The following is a 13,236-nucleotide window of genomic DNA, read 5'->3' as shown; positions in this document are numbered from 1 at the left end:
AGTTAACACTGAGGCGCCAACAACCAGAACTAAAGTCACAGGTCAGAAGACAGAAGTCTATGAAATTTAGAGCCACCGGTTTGTTGAATTAATTTCCAAATATATTTGCGAAGACTCTCGAGGTGGTGATTTAAAAAATCTGGACAGCAGCGCTATTTAACAAATGAACATTTATCGCATTTATCGCAATAATGAGAACAAGCCGTGGGTCATGCTAAAGAGACATCCGCCGAATTGGCAGGGATTTACTGAAATGAATAAATGACACAAACAGGTTCACTGACTCCTCTCTGCCAGTAAAGCAGGAGGCTGTGGGCATCCGGTGACTGTGCTTGAAAGAACAGGTCCCACCGAGATTTGAACTCGGATCGCTGGATTCAGAGTCCAGAGTGCTAACCATTACACCATGGAACCACGTGACTGACTCATCTGGAAGCTGTTCTGAGAGCTCAGACTTATGTGAACTGGTGCCCGGTGTCCCCTTTAGTGAACCTGTTTTTTACTGTCACTTTTAGTGAGGCAGACAGACTTCCAAACTGGCCTCCAGTGACACTCCAAGTATCAGCCTCACAGGATTACTGTCACAAAGCGACTGATTTATCTTTAGAAGATGGGGGGGGGGAGGGGGGAAGGGGTGGAGAAGGGGAGTTAACCATTTAATAACACAACTCAATGTCTCGTCAGCACAGTCACTCCTGCGCCTTTCCCGGGTGAAGGATGTGAGACCTCATAAACCTGCTTCTAAAGAAACACGAGTCCAACAATCTTCCGGGTCACCCCGTTCTCATACACACTCATCCCGGGGGGCCTTATTCCTGACATGGTGTACATTTATAGGGACCTTGTAGTCAGAGGGCGTCTATTTTTTACATTAATAAATACATAGTCTTCTTTCAACTAGGGGCAGCTATTCTCATTAAATAGCACCGGCACTTCGCATTTGGCTTCAAGGCACTAGATACTGTGCGCGCAACATGGCCGCTGGGGGCGTTAATGAGTCTGAGACTATGAGGCAAAGGGAAGAGAACAGAGTGATAAACCGCAGAAGGAATCCTGAGGGACAGAATGTGGAAAAACAGTTTTATCCAATTCGGTCCCTCTGAGAAGAGCTAAAATCTCACCTCTAAATGTACCTCGGTTTGGAGCTTTGCCATATGTTAAACAGCTTCTGGGCGCTGTAGAGGCGGGGAAGCCCTTCAACCTTAGGGTATCCCTCCAACAGGCCCTTCAGTCATTGCTATATGAGGTTAATTTATAATCAACAATTTATTTTAACTGGCAAATATTGTCAATTCATTGCAAATGTAATCCAGCAATCTATTTAATATTGTTTTTTTGCATTAGTTTATTTATTTTACATTTATATTTACTTATCATTTCAATGTCACATTCTGTGCTGTTTTATGTGTGAAAGTTTGTTTGCTATCACCTCATATAACATCAAATATGCTAATTAGTTCTCACTCCAAAGGACTTTTAAAACCTCAACAGTTTGCCTGTTTAACAGTGTAATGACGCATGGTATCCTTGAGCTGCTGATTGACGCTTTGCAGACGCTTGATGACGCTGGTGCCGGGTGGCTCGCGTCTTGGTTCCGGCCGCGGAGGTGTGCCACGGAGGCGCGCCGCTGCAGCTCTGCGGCGATTTGGGAAGTTTGCTGGTCGGGAAGGGCTGCTCCTGTCGCCGGTTATCGTATCCGGCTGAGGCAGTCCCCGGCTCCTGCGCCGGTTCCTGCAGCTGCAGCTGCGGCGCTCTAAGGAAACTTAAGGAGACCTGTTGTGTAGTGCTGGCCGGAGTGAGCCGCTCCTGCTCCTGCTGCCGGCCATTGCAGTGCCCTGAGGAAGCCCCTGGCCGGATCCTGCCGTGCTGTGCCGCTTTGAGGCACTTTGAGGCACTTGGCTGCCCCCTGCTCCGCTCTAGCTCCAGTCCTGGTGCTGGTGTTTGGCCGCCCTTGCCTCGCATTAGCCCCAGCCCTCAGCCCCCAGCTCCAGCTTCAGTCTTGGTCGTTGTTGGTTGTTGCTGGTCGTTGCTGGTGGTCCGGTTGTTGCTCAGTCCACGCGGCCCCTGAGCTTTGGGAGGAGCAGGCGATGTGAGGCAATCCTGAGGCGACGAGAGACAGGAGAAGTGAAGAAGTGGAGAGGGGTGGTGACGCCAGACCCTGGTGGACGCGAGTGGATGCACAAAACAACGCAAGTAAGCGACCCTGCCAACTTGCTATTAACCTGCTAAGTTATTTAAAGACAGTCTTAGACATTTGAGACGCGGAGCGGAGCAAAGCGGCAGTTGAGGAGGGAGGAGAGGAAACAGGAGATTGATAAAGAGTAGAGAAGAAGAGAGGAGCAGATGTTAATGGTGCCAGAGGGATAGACACCATCCGTGTACTGCGTTCTGTGTGCCGCATATTGTGTTCCTCCGCAAAAGCAATTCTACCTCTGAGGAAAAAAAAATAAAAAATTTACTGAGACTGAGAACTGCTGAGACTGCTGGTCCTGTCCTACACGGCAAGAGTTCAAGTAAAAAAAAAAAAAAAGATATAATAAGATAATAACAACAATAATAAAAGTTACTCTCTAAAGACCCAGTAAGGAATTGAGGGTGGGACACGGTGAAGTCTTCCAAGATGGTTGGAACAAGAGGAAAAATAAAGAGGGCCAGGGAGGCACTTGTTCACCTAACGAAATCCCAAAGATCAAAGCAGGAATCCAACAGTCCACAAGATCCCGGGTTAGATCAGGACCAGGATCCTGGAACCACTCAGTTATCTCAAAGGGAATTCGTAAATCAAGGAGAGGTCACAGCAGAGGGTGTCCAATCCGGGAACTCCGGTGATGAAAGTGAACCAGGAGAGGAGATGGGTGGAGCACCTGAAGTGGCTTCAGGACCTCTGCTGTTAGCCTGTACTGACCCCGATGATATGGGGTGTGTAATACTGAACTTAGGAGAAACTGCGGGGGCCTTGCAAGTCCTCCGAGTAGGAGACAACAGTACACACCGACGCACCCGGGTCCAGGTGGGACCAGGGGAGCAAGGAGAGCCAAACCAAAAACAAACACCATTACCAACTACTGCAACCATGTGAATTTAAACCCTGATCGGCTGCAGATGCAAAGCTCTAAAGCTAGTGACTCCCCAGTACACTCATTGGGGGAAAAAGGTGGAAACAACATGGGGGGGGGTTGAACTGGAGCATTCAGAGACCGGGCAGCCGGATATTCCCCTATCCCAGAAGCGATCATCTCGATCATCTCGTCCAATGAATAATTCCTTCAAGGATGGCGAAGTGGAGTTAAACAACTTCCCAGAGTGGCGCAATTCCTTGGGGGAGCAAAGAACAAGCCAAGAGCTATTTTATCCCGAAGCCCAAAAGGGACTATTAAATCCTGGGAGCTCCTTACTAATATCCCCCCTACAATGTGCCCAAGCAGAATTTATAGTATTCCAAAACATAAAGGGGCCTGAAATAGAACAATTACCAATAAAGCAGACCCGTAAGCTTTCAGTGTCACAGCTTCATCGCGAAAACCAAACAGGAAAAACAAATTCAATACTGCTTAGACACAAAAGTAGTTCCTTTAGTCTGGAGCTTTCCTTGCTCGTCAACTCCGTAATTGGCAATATAGAGCCCCAATTAAACAGTATAACATCGGAAGATTTAAATTTCCTGGAAGGCAGTATAATACAAGGCCACAGGGGAAAGGACGATAAGATCTTAGAAGGCCATACAATTAATGAGCAAAATGGACAAGCTTGGGGAAATAGAGATGATTTCTCATTAGACCAACCAATTCTTAGCATTATGAAAGTTATATATACAACATTGGACTCAATTGCAACAACGATCATGGTCCAGTCTCAAAAATTCAATGATCAACTCGAGCTGACTAAACAATTCACAACTTCAATACAGACCATAGATTACAGGATGGCCCTAGTAGAGGGCGTTATAAGGGAAAATCTGTTGCATCAGGCAGTGGCCGACAAGATGGACAGGCAAGCTTGTGGCCCACTGCTGGAAAAACTACTGGAAGTCCCGAAAGTAATCAAAGACATAATTGAAGATTGTAAACACAGCCTCAAAAGTGCACAGGTGTGCAACCATGACTCAACAGAAACAGAATCCAGATTAATGGGAAGGCCAATAGACAGAGAACATAGAGAAGGGCCCTCCGGCCCAGGACGAGAGGATTGCCCAGATGTGAATATCTGTACAGATAAGACAGAGGGAAAGAACGGAAGTCCTGCACCTGGAATCAAAGCCTCAAGTACAGTAGAAAAAAGGGTCCTAAGCAAAAGACCTCAATCAATAGGTAAATGGAAAAATAAGTGGAAAAATGCTAGAGGAAATAAAAAAGTATTAGTAAAAAAGGCGCTAAATTTGTCACGACAGGCAAGCCCAGCAGGGCAAATTAGGAACATAGGTGATCAGCCTGCCCAACAGCAGTATAGAGATCAAAACATTAAGCCCGAGAGTCTCGTAAAATAAACTGACAAAGACAGTAACTTTACAAATAAAAATCCCGGATTATTGTGCGACAAAAGCTGCACTCACCATTCCCACATAAATCGTATACCCACTGGCCTCAGGGGAAACCAAGCGTCTGGGCATGACACAGATAAGGGAAGGAGGACTGAAAAAGATCTAGGTGTAAATCATGGGACAAACAAGGCAAACAACGCCCTAGTCAATGGAATATCCAAACGGAGTCTAGAGACATCAAAATTAAGCACTGGCATGGACAAGTACCTCCCAGCTACAAAAATAGAACACCTAGCTCACGTACATTACTCAAACATAGTGGGAAACCACAACGGAAAATTTCAGCAGCTTCCGAACTCCATTACTGAGGGGGCACCACAAGAAAATAGTAAAAGTGAAACCAGAAGGGCAGAGAGCCCCGAGCTCATAGGAAGTGAACAAAGTATAAGAACAACTATGTGTGTGGACAACTTAATAGCTTCGGTTCCCGCACCTCGGCCAAAAGCAAAATATTGCTCTCAGGCTAGCCCAGGAAATCACAATTTCAGTAGCCAGCCTGGGTGGGTTATTGATTCACCTGCCCTTTCGCGCCCAGTGCTTGACCTGGAAACTAAAGAAAAAACGGAAAATTGGCCTCCAGAAAGGCAACTATGTGAAGGATATAGGAACAAAGAGTTGCAATCTGGAAGGAAAAAAGGCCAGGAAGAACTAGCATTGACCGGATGGGCAGTTACCACTTATAATAAAAGAAAGGAAGATAATCAACTCCAAGGAAGATGGTCGCAGGGAAGTGGCGGGCATACCGAGATCCGCACTAAAACTGAAGACACGATTATGTTTATCCCCGAGTACTCCTCAAGAGGAAGCCAAGACATCTCTCTGCCAGCCTTGCAGAACGTAACAACCAAAGACCTGCTCTCAGTAAGATTTATACAAAGAAAAGGATTAGAGACCGGGGAATCAACAGAAACAGTCTGGGCTTCACCTTGGATAGTAAAACAGATCCCAAAATGTTCTAATTCGTTGAAGATCTGGGGAATATCTACCGCTATTCCGCAAAAGGAACCGTATCCAACAATACTTCTTGAAAAAGCTCCAAAGCAAAATGTGTCAGGTAGGCATGAGGTAAAAGGCAATTCTGGCTCGATACTGCAGGAAGCAATTAGCTTCAAACAACAACTCCCTGAACGAACAAATCTGAGTAACATGAGGTTCTGCCTGTTGGTTAATTCCCCAAGAAACAGCATGGGTAATCCCCCACAGTCACAGATATATGAAGGTCAGCCATCTAGAAGCCTGTAGCAAAAAATGGACTGCTTGAATACAAAAGTCAGAACCAGTCCAACATTAAAAATCTTAAACTGGAACATTGCAGGCTTAAAAAGCAAAATGGAGGATAAGGACTGGGTAGAATTCATTAAACAACAAGATATCAGCTGCTTCCAGGAAACCTGGTCTACTAATGCCATCGATCTAGATGGGTTTTCTACTTTCCATTTACCTGCCACCAAACAAAAAAAAGGAAGACAATCAGGAGCCTTGATCATTTGGATCAGAACTTCACTGCTGGGAAACTCTGCAGTAACTCATGTTGTAATAAGCAAGGAAATCCACACGCTTGTAGTAAAATACGAGGAGTGGTCACTCGAAATAGTAAATGTGTATTTCCCTCCTATCAGCTGGGTCCAAGTCAAGCCAGGTGTGCGGCTCCTTAAGGAACATATCTGAAACAAAAGATCCAAAGGTTGGAGGAACCCAGCATTTGGTCACACGAACGACCGCCCCCCCCCCTCAGCTTTGAAAGACCTTTTTACTGATATGCGGTGATTTCAACATTAAACCCCATTCTATTCTCAGGGATGAACAAGTAGTAGAGGAAGATCACGTTTGGAACATTCCGACACCCCTCATCCATTGTTGTCAAGACTCCAAGAAAGGAGAATTAATCTTTGAAGCTCTAATAGAAGGAGGAATCCGTACATTAAATGGAAGAACAAATTCAGATAGAACCTTCAAACCCACCTTTCGAACTGGAAAAAGGCAAAGCATAATCGATTACATGGCAATAAACATCGAAGTGTGGCATTATGTCATCGACATGGAAATAAGGGACAGGATCGAGAGTGACCATGACCCATTGCTAATGGAGATGGACCATCCGGACATGAGCTCAGGCAAAACTGAGTCTCCACATAACAGAAATAGCTTAACAATAACTATGAGACCAAATAGGAAAAACATATTACGGTTAAATGTGGACGAATCCTTTATGAGTGTACCTAGTCAAACCTGGTTGTTATCACTCAGCATGTTCCTTAATCTACCAGTCAACGAGGCCTTACCCCTCCTGCACAATTTCAACAATCTGTTATTACAAACAACAAAGGAAAGGACCAAGCATCTCCAAACTAATCCTAATATGATGGAGGGCTGGTTTGATGATGAGTGTTTAAAATGAAAAAGGGCGCTATCACAAGCATTAAAGAATCGGCATCTGAATGATTTTAATGAGCAACATTTTTACGAGTGCAGGCAACAGTATAAGAAATTACTGAAATACAAGAGGAAGACTTTCCTACATAAGCTCTGGAAAATTCTCCTGCATGCAATTTCGGCAGGAAACTGTAAAAAGTTCTGGGAGGTAATTAGGTGGAGATGCGAAGGCCCCCTGAACAACCTAGAGCTGAATATTAACCCGCAACTCTGGGTAAAGCACTTCACCGCCCTGTATCAAGAAGTGGTCAAGATGGTACCCGGGAGCACCAATAACTCAAATAGTCTCAGTCAAGGGTTGGAAGGCAGTAACCAAAGATCAAGCAAGGCATTTCCATTTCAAGAGACTGATGTGGCATCATTAAAATGGCCTGTTATGTCGAAATATGAAACACAGGACGAATTAGTCCCTAACAAATTCCCTAGCACAAACTCTATGCAAGCAATCCATGCCATTCCATGTGCAATGGAGTTAACACTGGAATTTAGTGAGAAAGAGATTAAACATGCTATTCTCCTTCAAAAGCCGCACAAGGCTGCAGGCCCAGATGGCATTCCTTCAGACGTTTATCGTAACCAACTAACGTTATGGCTACCTGCTTTAGCTCGTCTATTCAATAGTGTTTGGCACCACGAGGTAATCCCTACTTCTTGGAATAAATCAATAATTGTTCCAATACACAAAAAAGGGCCTCAGGATATGGTGTGTAATTACAGGCCAATCTCATTGCTTGATAGTGTTGGAATTTTTTTTGCCAAACTGATTCAGTCGCGCTTAGATCAATGGCTAGAGGATGGAGATTTATTATTGACACATGAAGCTGGTTTTAGGAGAGGCCAAAGTACAACAGATCAACTTTTTAAGTTGAACATGATCTGCGCTAAATACGTCGCCAAAATTGTCCATTATATCTGGTCTTTGTGGATCTTCAAACAGCTTTTGACAGCTTGAATCGCCAAACATTATGGCAGTTATTGTCGCAAATGGGAATACAGGGAAAAATCCTAAGGCGGTTAATCCTACTGCATACAGGAAATACCGCCAGGGTTAGATAAAGTACGAGAAACGATTACACGGCAGAGATCCCAATCCAGTGAGGCGTAAAACAAGGCTGCGTTTTGGCTCCAACCTTTTTTAATTGCTATATAAACGAAGTAAGTCAAAACCTGAGGAAATTAAATCTGGATGTGCCAAAACTAACCAATGAAAGTACACCTATCCTGCTCTTTGCAGATGACGCTGTATTACTGGCAAGAACGGAGATAGCAATGCATCGACTACTTGTGGGTTTTGAATCATTTTGCACCTCGAGGAGTATGGTAATTAATGAGGGGAAAACCAAGTTTGTGATTCTTAACCAAAAACAGAAGATGCGATCGACTTTTAGGGTAAACAATAAGCCTTTGGCCCAAGTGGCTACTTATGAATACCTGGGCTGTAGGCTGGACGAAAAACTGACATGGAAACCGCAAATTTATAAAAGCAACATCTCCTTGGCCCAACAAGCTGGAGCTGTACTCAGATTCGCAAAAGCTACAGGCAATCACTCTGTGAGTTCTGCACTGCTTGCATATAAAACAAAAGCAAGGGCTGCAGCACTATATGGCGCAGAGATCTGGGGATTTAGAAAGACTCCATCAATACAAGTAACTGAGAATACATTTTTACGCCGATTACTTTGCTTAGGCAATGCTACACCTATGAACGCAATAAGAATAGATCTACAAATGAGGAAGATTGAGGACTACATTGGATTGGCTCCAATAAGATACTGGATCCGCATTTGGGCAAAAGAGGAACTCAAACCATACAGAGATGTATTGATGGACATTATGAAGCTACAAAGTCTTCGGAAATTGCCCTGGTTCAAACACATCTCAACCATCCTGGCTGCTATAGGCCAGGAAGGTCTCTGGCTCCATCCAGAAAAAATCAGAAGGCCTAGTTTATCTATTATAAAAAAGGCATACTGGGTCCAAAAGACACAGAGCATGTGTGACACTCTTAGCCCTTTATTTAAGCGTTACATTTTGTTTAATCAAGAGCTCAAACCAGCTTTTTTTATAGATAGTATTTATCCGGAAGAAAAAAGGGCTCTCTTTTTTAAATTTCGTATGGGCACACTACCAGTGATAGCGGTGACCGATAGATGGCAACCCGTCCCTCCGGGTAAACTAGAATGCTGTCCATGTCTTCATGGTGGCCAAGAAACATTATCCCACTTCCTTTTATTATGTCACTTCACGCTCAAACTCCGCAAATTGTACTCATGTACACTCTTTAGATCATATGGAGTCAGGAAGTGCAAAGAAGCGGAAGTGTTATGTATGCTATCAGATGAAAAACATATTGTGACAAAGGTCTCAACTTACATACTGGAGGCTTGGAAGTTCCGTCTATCAATGCACCTGCAGCTGGCACAAGTATAACTGCTTGCGTTGTTCCATAGCTGCTACTAGCTTAGGAAGCTGGTGCAGGTTGCTGTAAAATGGGGCCAGGTCCTGGGTTACTATTAAACTGGTGGTTGGCACCGTAAGGCCCCAAATGATTAGTGTCAGAATAAGATTTATATATTTATAATGTCTTTTTAGAATAAGTTAAGAATGCTATGTAAATCATGGTTATAGATCACGTTTTATGGTAATGCAGGGTAAATTGGGTGCATTTTGGCACACGTCAAACCAAAGATTTCAAGTGCAGTTTTTTATTGATATGTTTTATCTAATGTGATTTTTATAGCGTATGATGGATTGGTATTTATTCTGTGTAATTGTTATGGCCGGATAGGCTGACAACAAATAAATAAATGGTAAATGGTAATGTAGCCACATGTGTGTCAGGCACCCAAGGGACGCCTAACAGACGGTTTGTATAAACCATATATTTTTAAAGTTTAAACATTAAATTAGACATTGAAGGTTTTACTTAAACACTGTCTACTTGTGATCAGCGGCTTCACAAATAATTTTAGTTGTGTTCTGCTGTATTTGTTAGATGTTAATGAGTTTATCTCTGCAGTTTTTTAGCGTTGTATTTCCATTTTTGTTTAAAAAAATAAGTGTTTTCACCTGGTGACTTTTCGTGTGTGAGGCAAATGAGTTGAGCACTACCCTAGAGAAACCGAGTGAATGATGTGCTGTTTTCAGCGTCCTATAAAAGACTGCACAGCGCTGAGAAGTCAGCAGTGAAGTCTGAATGTTTCCGTCTCTGCTTGACTTTAACGATTCCATTTTCTAATTCTGCACTTGTTTTGAATATTCTTTATTGAACAAAAATAGTAATGATGCAAAAGTTTGAAGCAAAGTTAACCTGTCTCATTTAATTTAATAGAACGACAAGAACATGTTACTTATCTCCAATGTACAGAAACCCTGCTTCAACAGGAGGAATGAAGCTGACAGGCACGTCATGAGTATAGCGCCCCGAAGGCTGCACAGCCGAGGTTAGTGAACTACAAACTCTGAATGGAGCTGCAGATACTGAGAGAAGTCTGTCTCAGATGAGTCTGTGCTGCAGCCGCAGGAAAACACGCAGCCCCAGCATCTCGGGCAGAAATAGGTTTAAAAAAAAAGTTAAAGCCGAAGAACATTTCCTTGCGTTCCCCGATATATAAAGGACAATAATTAAAGAACTAAAACCGAAGAGAAGAACTCCCGGTTGGTGGAAATGTTTGGACTCGGGCTCCAGGCAGCTGTTTGGAAAGAGTAAGTGGCCTGTATGCACCAGGAAATCTCAGTCCACCCCGTGCACGGCTGCCCACGTGCCCGGTGTGAAATTCCCCGCGCCAGACACTAACGCCATGTCAGGATGGCCGAGCGGTCTAAGGCGCTGCGTTCAGGTCGCAGTCTCCCCTGGAGGCGTGGGTTCGAATCCCACTTCTGACATTGAGCATAACTTTTTATCGTGGATACAGAAGCTATTTCTGTAACTTACTCCATCTACTTCATGTTTCGTGTACAAATTGCCTCAACATGGCAGAAACAATAAAGATCTAGATTTGCGTGAAAACATATAAGAGGAGCAAGTGACTGACTTTCTGTCTATACGTGTAGGAAAGTACCCTCTTGCCTGGCATGTTACCCCCATATTTCACTGTATATATGTTGTTTTAGTTGTATGTGTCACTGGGACCCTGCCAGCCAGGGCCCCAGTGCTCATCAGTGTGCCCTGTATGTGTTCCCTGTGTGAAGACTAACTGTCTCACTGAGGCTCTGCTAACCAGAACCTCAGTGGTTATGCTCTCTCTTTGCTTTCCAAATTGTCACTAACAGGCTAGTGACCAATTTCACCAATTCACATTGGCATACTGGAACACCCTTATAATTCCCTAGTATATGATACTGAGCTACCCAGGGTATTGGGGTTCCAGGAGATCCCTATGGGCTGCAGCATTTCTTTTGCCACCCATAGGGAGCTCTGACAATTCTTACACAGGCCTGCCACTGCAGCCTGAGTGAAATAACGTCCATGTTATTTCACAGACATTTACCACTGCACTTAAGTAACTTATAATTCACCTATATGTCTAACCTTTACCTTGTAAAAGTTGGGTGCTAAGTTACTTAGTGTGTGGGCACCCTGGCACTAGCCAAGGTGCCCCCACATTGTTCAGGGCAAATTCCCCAGACTTTGTGAGTGCGGGGACACCATTACACGCGTGCACTATACATAGGTCACTACCTATGTATAGCGTCACAATGATACCTCCGAACATGGCCATGTAACATGTCTAAGATCATGGAATTGTCACCCCAATGCCATTCTGGCATTGGGGTGACAATTCCTTGATCCCCCGAGTCTCTAGCACAGACCCGGGTACTGCCAAACCAACTTTCCCGGGGTTTCACTGCAGCTGCTGCTGCTGCCAACCCCTCAGACAGGTTTCTGCCCTCCTGGAGTCCAGCCAGGCTTGGCCCAGAAAGGCAGAACAAAGGACTTCCTCAGAGAGAGGGTGTTACACCCTCTCCCTTTGGAAAAAGGTGTCAGGGCTGGGGATGAGTAGCCTCCCCCAGCCTCTGGAAATGCTTTGATGGGCACAGATGGTGCCCATCTCTGCATAAGCCAGTCTACACCGGTTCAGGGATCCCCCAGCCCTGCTCTGGCGGGAAACTGGACAAAGGAAAGGGGAGTGACCCCTCCCCTGACCTGCACCTCCTCTGGGAGGTGCCCAGAGCTCCTCCAGTGTGCTCCAGACCTCTGCCATCTTGGAAACAGAGGTGCTGCTGGCACACTGGACTGCTCTGAGTGGCCAGGGCCAGCAGGTGACGTCAGAGACTCCTTCTGATAGGCTCTTACCTGTTTTGCTAGCCTATCCTCCTTCCTAAGTAGCCAAACCTCCTTTTCTGGCTATTTAGGGTCTCTGCTTTGGGGAATTCTTTAGATAACGAATGCAAGAGCTCATCAGAGTTCCTCTGCATCTCTCTCTTCACCTTCTGCCAAGGAATCGACCGCTGACTGCTCTGGACGCCTGCAAAACTGCAACAAAGTAGCAAAGACGACTACTGCAACCTTGTATTGCTGATCCTGCGGCCTTCTCGACTGTTCTCCTGGTGGTGCATGCTGTGGGGGTAGTCTGCCTCCTCTCTGCACTAGAAGCTCTGAAGAAATCTCCCGTGGGTCGACGGAATCTTTCCCCTGCAACCGCAGGCACCAAAAGACTGCATCACCGGTCCTCTGGGTCCCCTCTCAGCACGACGAGCGTGGTCCCTGGAACTCAGCAACTCTGTCCAAGTGACTCCCACAGTCCAGTGACTCTTCAGTCTAAGTTTGGTGGAGGTAAGTCCTTGCCTCCCCACGCTAGACTGCATTGCTGGGTACCACGTGATTTGCAGCTGCTCCGGCTCCTGTGCACTCTTCCAGGATTTCCTTTGTGCACAGCCAAGCCTGAGTCCCCGACACTCTAACCTGCAGTGCACGACCTCCTGAGTTGTCCTCCGGCGTCGTGGGACCTTCTTTTGTGACTTCGGGTGAGCTCCGGTTCACTCTTCTTTGTAGTGCCTGTTCCGGCACTTCTGCGGGTGCTGCTTGCTTCTGAGTGGGCTCTTTGTCTTGCTGGACGCCCCCTCTGTCTCCTCACGCAATTGGTGACATCCTGGTCCCTCCTGGGCCACAGCAGCATCCAAAAACCCTAACCGCGACCCTTGCAGCTAGCAAGGCTTGTTGGCAGTCTTTCTGCACGGAAACACCTCTGCAAGCTTCTTCACGATGTGGGACATCCATCCTCCAAAGGGGAAGTTCCTAGTCTTCTTCGTTCTTGCAGAATACA

General features: G+C 45.4%; 2 non-coding genes across 2 annotated transcripts; one reads left to right on the top strand and one right to left on the bottom strand.

Moving 5' to 3' along the window:
* Nucleotides 1-342: 342 nt before the first annotated feature.
* TRNAQ-CUG (transfer RNA glutamine (anticodon CUG)) lies at nt 343-414 on the bottom strand. Its single transcript has one exon. It is a non-coding gene; the product is annotated as a tRNA-Gln (tRNA).
* A 10,358-nt stretch (nt 415-10,772) lies between these two features.
* TRNAL-CAG (transfer RNA leucine (anticodon CAG)) lies at nt 10,773-10,855 on the top strand. The gene has a single exon. It is a non-coding gene; the product is annotated as a tRNA-Leu (tRNA).
* The last annotated feature ends 2,381 nt before the right edge of the window (nt 10,856-13,236 follow it).

This window comes from Pleurodeles waltl, unplaced genomic scaffold (assembly GCF_031143425.1).
Source record: "Pleurodeles waltl isolate 20211129_DDA unplaced genomic scaffold, aPleWal1.hap1.20221129 scaffold_39, whole genome shotgun sequence".
NCBI lineage: Eukaryota > Metazoa > Chordata > Amphibia > Caudata > Salamandridae > Pleurodeles > Pleurodeles waltl.
The sequence above is the reverse complement of the archived record's forward strand: the minus strand, read 5'-3'. Positions and strand labels throughout refer to the sequence as shown.